Source organism: Pinus tabuliformis, chromosome 2_1 (genome assembly GCF_031772625.1).
Source record: "Pinus tabuliformis cultivar Carrire ecotype Pingquan chromosome 2_1, CPIR1, whole genome shotgun sequence".
Classification (NCBI taxonomy): domain Eukaryota; kingdom Viridiplantae; phylum Streptophyta; class Pinopsida; order Pinales; family Pinaceae; genus Pinus; species Pinus tabuliformis.
This window is the reverse complement of record NC_142299.1, coordinates 505,541,643-505,547,642: the sequence shown is the minus strand read 5'-3', so window position 1 is coordinate 505,547,642 and position 6,000 is coordinate 505,541,643. Positions and strand designations below refer to the sequence as shown.

The 6,000-nt window shown below is 33.8% G+C and overlaps 1 pseudogene; it reads right to left on the bottom strand.

The window, feature by feature from the left end:
- Positions 1–1,259: 1,259 nt before the first annotated feature.
- Positions 1,260–3,809, bottom strand: LOC149201177 (jasmonate-induced oxygenase 2 pseudogene; annotated as a pseudogene).
- Positions 3,810–6,000: the final 2,191 nt, after the last annotated feature.

The window sequence follows — 6,000 nt, the reverse complement described above, 5'->3', positions numbered from 1 at the left end:
ATAATATATGAATAGATGGGAAGCCACAAAAAAATATTGAAATAATTCCATTGAGTAATGAGTGAACCAGAGGAGATGCTCAAAGGGTCTTTCCCTAAAAGAGACAAATTCCCAAGCAACCATCTGTAGCAAATGTGGAGAAAAGTGGAAATTTTACTTACATAGATCTTTAGAAGGGGGAAGGTTACCAAGCAAGGAGAGGGAATTACCTAATTTCCCAAGCCATCCCAAATTCTCATAGCCCTCTCTTAAATTTACTTGAATGATCACTTCCATCACCGATAACTTACAGGATCCCTGTAAATTGAACATTGAAATATATATCACAATTACCCACATGCGCAATCAATGATGGATCATTTGAGGATCATAACGACCATCCCTTTGTGATATTTTTGTTTGATTGAATGGAGGCATCATATTAGAGCTTTAAATCACATATGTAGGAGGAAGAGTGTATTGGAATATAGAAAGGTAGTAGTCAGGGTAGTATAAGTGTCAATTTGTTTTCTTTTTTATATACAAGTTTATATAACATCCAACAATTTTAATGAAATAATTCTAATTAAGTGAAACATTTCCATTTTGGTTGTGGATTCACCATGACAATAATTTTCATTAACATGTGACATTATATGTATCACATTAATTTCTAATAATTTTCTTATAACATACCTGGGAAGCTCACATCCCATGAAGTTAACAGTTGACATTGTTAGGATGCATGGATTCTGATATGAAATTTTTCGAATCCATTCACCTATAAAAAATACTTGTTTTATTGACAGTCAGAATTGGAAGTGGAATACATATAATTTTGTAAAATTAATGTAAAGGATGGTAGAAAGACATATACGACTAGGTTTTTTTTATTAGCTGATTTTAGAATATTTAATGGATTTTAGAATATTTTTAAAATATCAAGATAAGTGAATACTCACAATTTTTCTAAATATGGAGTTCAAAATATTTCTAAAATAAAGTTCACAACACCAAAATTAAACTCGTTGAAATCAAAAACCTGCGGTATGATAACAGAACGTCACCAAAACATGGAACCAAAGTTTGCAAACATCGAACTTTGATTAATCAACGAACGGAAATACATTGAAAAGGAAATGCTGCATGACATAAGGGTTACCTAAAAGAATAATTACAACGAGAAAGGATAATAAGTCTTATTATAAGAGATACATAACTAGCTACACGTTTCACTGTATACGGGATGTGAAATATCTGACTGGGGGCATTGAAGTACATTATACTACGTTCCTCTGAATCTGCTTACAGGTAGCAGTCGAATTTACATACACCTTTCCTTCGGTACCACCCGTTCTTATAAACTTTCTATATTCATTAAATGTCATTGTTCTATACAAGGGAGGGTTGCAGTCGTTGATCAGCTCCTGAATAGGTCCCACATTTCTGTCTCCACAAGGGTTGCAAAAACCAGCGATGGACATTCGTGCTCTGCTTTCGTTGACAACAACTCTATGTTCAACGCTCTTGTACAGGCCATTTGTAAATATCTGCACCAGCATAAACGAATCATTGGTATCAAAAACTTATCCCAATTTCCATGAATCTTTTAGAATATTGTGCTTCACTAAGAAGAAAATTGAATTTTTTGATTGGCAGTTCTTAAAGTCTGATATCGGAAATGTAGTAATATTAAACAATTTTTTGTTTGTTAATAGTTTAATTTAAAAAATATCTAATTTATAGTTTTATATAAGTATGGGATGTATTCGAGTCATATATATATAAATATTTATGGAGTAACTACAGTAGGTATATTTTCATAAATTTTAGAAATCAGATTTTAAAAAATTCCTTATTATTCTTATTATAAGAAGTATAATAAGAAGTAAATTGCTTCTTAGGCTTAAAGCAATGGTTATAAGTGGTTTTGTTAAAATATTTAATGGTGTAAATGTTAATAGTTTAAAATTTAGTGGACAAAAAACAAGACATTATAAAGGGTGTGACACAAGCATAGCCTAGGCCTGCATGATTTTGATAACTTAGAAGTACTAATCATCTTAAGACTCACATTACCTAATTCATATTACCTAACAAATATATATATACCTGACTCCACTGCACCTTGAGAAATATAGATCATCAGATCACTAAAAAACCTAGAAAAAGAAAGACATCTAAGAAAGGAAATTACTCTTCTTTACCTTACGGGACAAACTTAGCTTCACATATAAGCAAATTATTTTATGGTGAAACAAGTGAAATAAAAAATTTCTTATCCTGCCATGAACCGTGATTAACTTGAAAAATTAAAAAAAAATATCTTCTACTACCATAAACCGTGATTAACTATAGAATTCAATGGTAGAAAATAAAAACCATTCACAAGACACTCAACTTCGTACAAACAAAGGTGATCATTCCCCTCGAACATTGAAACTGCCCACAACCTCCACCTAATTCCTAATTCGAAAAAAATCTATGCTACATAAACTCTCTTCCTTTCACATTGAAGAACTTATCGAAACTGCCCACAACCTCCACCTAATTCCTAATTCGAAAAAAGCCTATGCTACATAAACTCTCTTTCTTTCACAGTGAAGAACTTATCAATGATATCGTACTTATACTCACATTAAATATTACTACCAAATTCGAAATATTTATCGCATTAATTATATTCATGATATATTTAAGGTTCATAATATATGGTTTATACATTTTTTTTCTAATTTCTTTATTCATAAAAATAAAGTGATGAAAACATGCGAATCAGTTCGACGACGCAAACAGTACACTGCCTAATCTAATTAGGATATAGTGTTTAAGATAATCTGACCTGCATTTGATCGCCTAGGTTTACTACTAAAGCGTCGGGGATCGGCTTCACAGGAACCCAGCAGTCATCCTTTCGCACTTGAAGCCCGGGATTTACATCATCTTGAAGTAAGAATGTTATGCCTCCTGGATCGGAGTGGGATGACAAACCCAAAGTCAGATCTGGCTCTGGACATGCTGGATAATAATTTATTCGGATACACATGCCCATATCTTCCTTTCCTCCAAATGCTTCCTTCAGATAATCCGAATGAAGACCGAGGTTGACAGAAAATACAGACAGCAGCTTCAGGAAAAGATCTACCACATTTTTGCAGTATTCTTTCATCTCTTTCCTGCATCAACCTCTCCATGGTATACTCGTATGTCATTCCGAAGAAAAACAATATATATTTTGCAGTTAGATATAATCGTAGATAGAGATTTAGAACTAGTTATAATTACCTGTAGTTCTCTGGTTTGGAAGGCCATTTACTTTCATTTCTGATACTGGGTGGCAGGAAATGGTGAAAATAATAATCTCCCCAATCAAGAACAGCTCCTTTCTGAACTCCAAGTCGACTTCCATATCCTTCATATGTAATAGGATCGTTAGCATACTTCTGCTTCTCCTGTAGCGGCATGTTAAAAAATTCTCTACCGACGTTCATAGCAGCCGTGAGAAGTTGAGAAGCGATTCCATGGTTAATCACTTGGAAGAATCCCCACTCTCTGCATGCATCTGCGATTGCCTTCATCGTTTCGCGGCGGCGATCATCGTTCAACCCAGACATATCGATAACTGGAATCTGCTCGTCAAATGGGACTATGATCCCCGCCTGGGGCCTTTCAGGTTCTGGTTTTATATAAGCGCTAGGTAAAGATTTAATCCCACTTTCAGCAATAACCTGAACTCTCTGAATCGGTTCAGGCCACCCCAGCCTCTCTTTTATGAGAGCTTTTGAAGAACCATTTCCGAAATCTGTGGATTTTTCAGTCTCTAAAGCCATGCCGAAACTAAAAATCAACTGACCCTTCACAAGATTTGATACTGAGAGAGCGAACGAACCTTTCGGCCTTCACCAATTTTTCTACGAGCTCTTTACAGAGAGGGATTCGTTCAAAAGATTTCTATCAATTCTTTAGAACCTTCGTGAGTTCTTGTTTCCCGATCTAAGTTTTATATTCGTGACCTCTCTTATACCCTTCATAACCTAACCACTTTGGGTCGGGTCTTCGCTATCACCGGAGTGTCAAGTTTACCACTCTTTAAAGTCGGCGAGCCGTGGTGTTACCCTTGTTTTCGGGAATTGTAAAGCTGCTTGGAAATGTTATCGCTCCGTTTTCGACGGTTGTACACCACGTTGGACATGTTCTCTCTGGTTGGGAGTTTCGAGTTTCTATTACTAGGTTATTGTGAGTGTTTTTTGAAAACTTAATTTGTGTGTTTTCTAAACGGCCTCATCGTTTTTAGGATTTTAGCGCAGAAATTTGTGTGTTTTCTAAACGGCCTCATTGTTCTTAGGATTTTAGCGCAGAAGAGTGGCTATTGATGTAAACGTAGGGGAATATTTTAGGAAAATCGATGAGGATTTAAGGATTATTTTTTAAATAATAATAATAATAATAATAATAATAATTTATTTTATATAAATTTATTATTAATAGTTTTAATTGATTTAAATTAATTATGGATCTATTATGTATTCAAACGGTTTAAGTTTTCTTAATGGTAAACATTTCAATAAATTATTAAATTTAATAATAATAATATTATAATATATTAATATTAATATTAATATTAAATTTATTATTAATAATAATAAAAATAATAATATTAAGTTTTTTGTTTTACTAGTTTTGTTATAGGTAATTGGATTTTCTCGGTATCGATAAACCACTTTTAAAAAATGAATAATATTGATATTATATTTAATAATAATAATAATAAATTTAATGATATTTTTGACATGGCATGACAACAAAATTTATAATAAAATTACATCAAATTAATATTTCCAAATAAGAAGAAACACTCTATTGGTTCCAAAACACCAAATCAACATTTCCACCTCATTGAGTAGCATAATTGAGAGCACATACTAGGCCTACATAACCACACCAAATTAAGCTTGCATAATGAAGCAGTTTCCAACACTCTAATGAACCCTGAGCTTAGGAGGCAAAAATAATTAGTACTCTAGTGGAGTCAAAACATCAAATCAACATTTCCACATGATTGAGTAGCATAAATGAGAGCACATACTAGGCTTGCATAACTGCACCAGATTAAGCTTGCATAATGAAGCAATTTCCAACACTCGAATGAACCTTGAGTTTAGGAGGAAAAAATAATTAATACTCTAGTGGACTGAGACAACTCACCAGACCCTCCTTCTCATCCTTATGCAATGAGTTGTTAACATAAATAGATAATCCACAACCTAATCACATCTTATATAATAATTTCTCGTCCCCTCTCCCCATGGCAGTCGAGGGAGCTCCCATATCGAAAGGTTGGTTAATCAACATGGCATAAGTAAGTACAAAAGGTCAAGTGATCGATTTTATTTATAGCCAATTTAGACAAGTGGTCCAAATAAAGAACCCACATAATATACAAAAGCGGGTGTAGTTGAAGAGTAAGATGAAGAGGTGGTTTTCCAAGGAGGCCCCACAGATTTATATCATCAGTTTTACTAGTTTACCCTTAATCCATTGAAGTTGGTTTTCCTAATGAATTAGTCAGTACACCAGTCTGAGAATGATTGTATGGATTTGGAAGTCATAACAAGTGTTTCACATATCCTTAGCTACATAAAATTACCTGAAGTGGACTTCTAGTCATCAATGCAACATTCCCAATCTGAGTCACTGTAGCCATTCAACTCTTGATTGGACCGTTAATGGGCGCACTAACAGATTGAATTTGGCTATAACATCACCAATCGTCCTCATTCCTCCTTCATTATTGTCGTTTTCTTATTCACTGGTATATTTTCTTTTGAGATTATATCAATTTACAAGTTGGATATTTTTTTTGCCCTTCTATCTTATTTCTTAAAGAATCAACATGAATTTTGGAATCAACTTGTGTGATGAATTTTCTATTTTCCTTTGCATCTATGCTTCTTAATCTGCGCCAACAGAGCTATGGACCAACTCCAGACAACTAAACCCTCTCTAGGATGTCTCTATTTT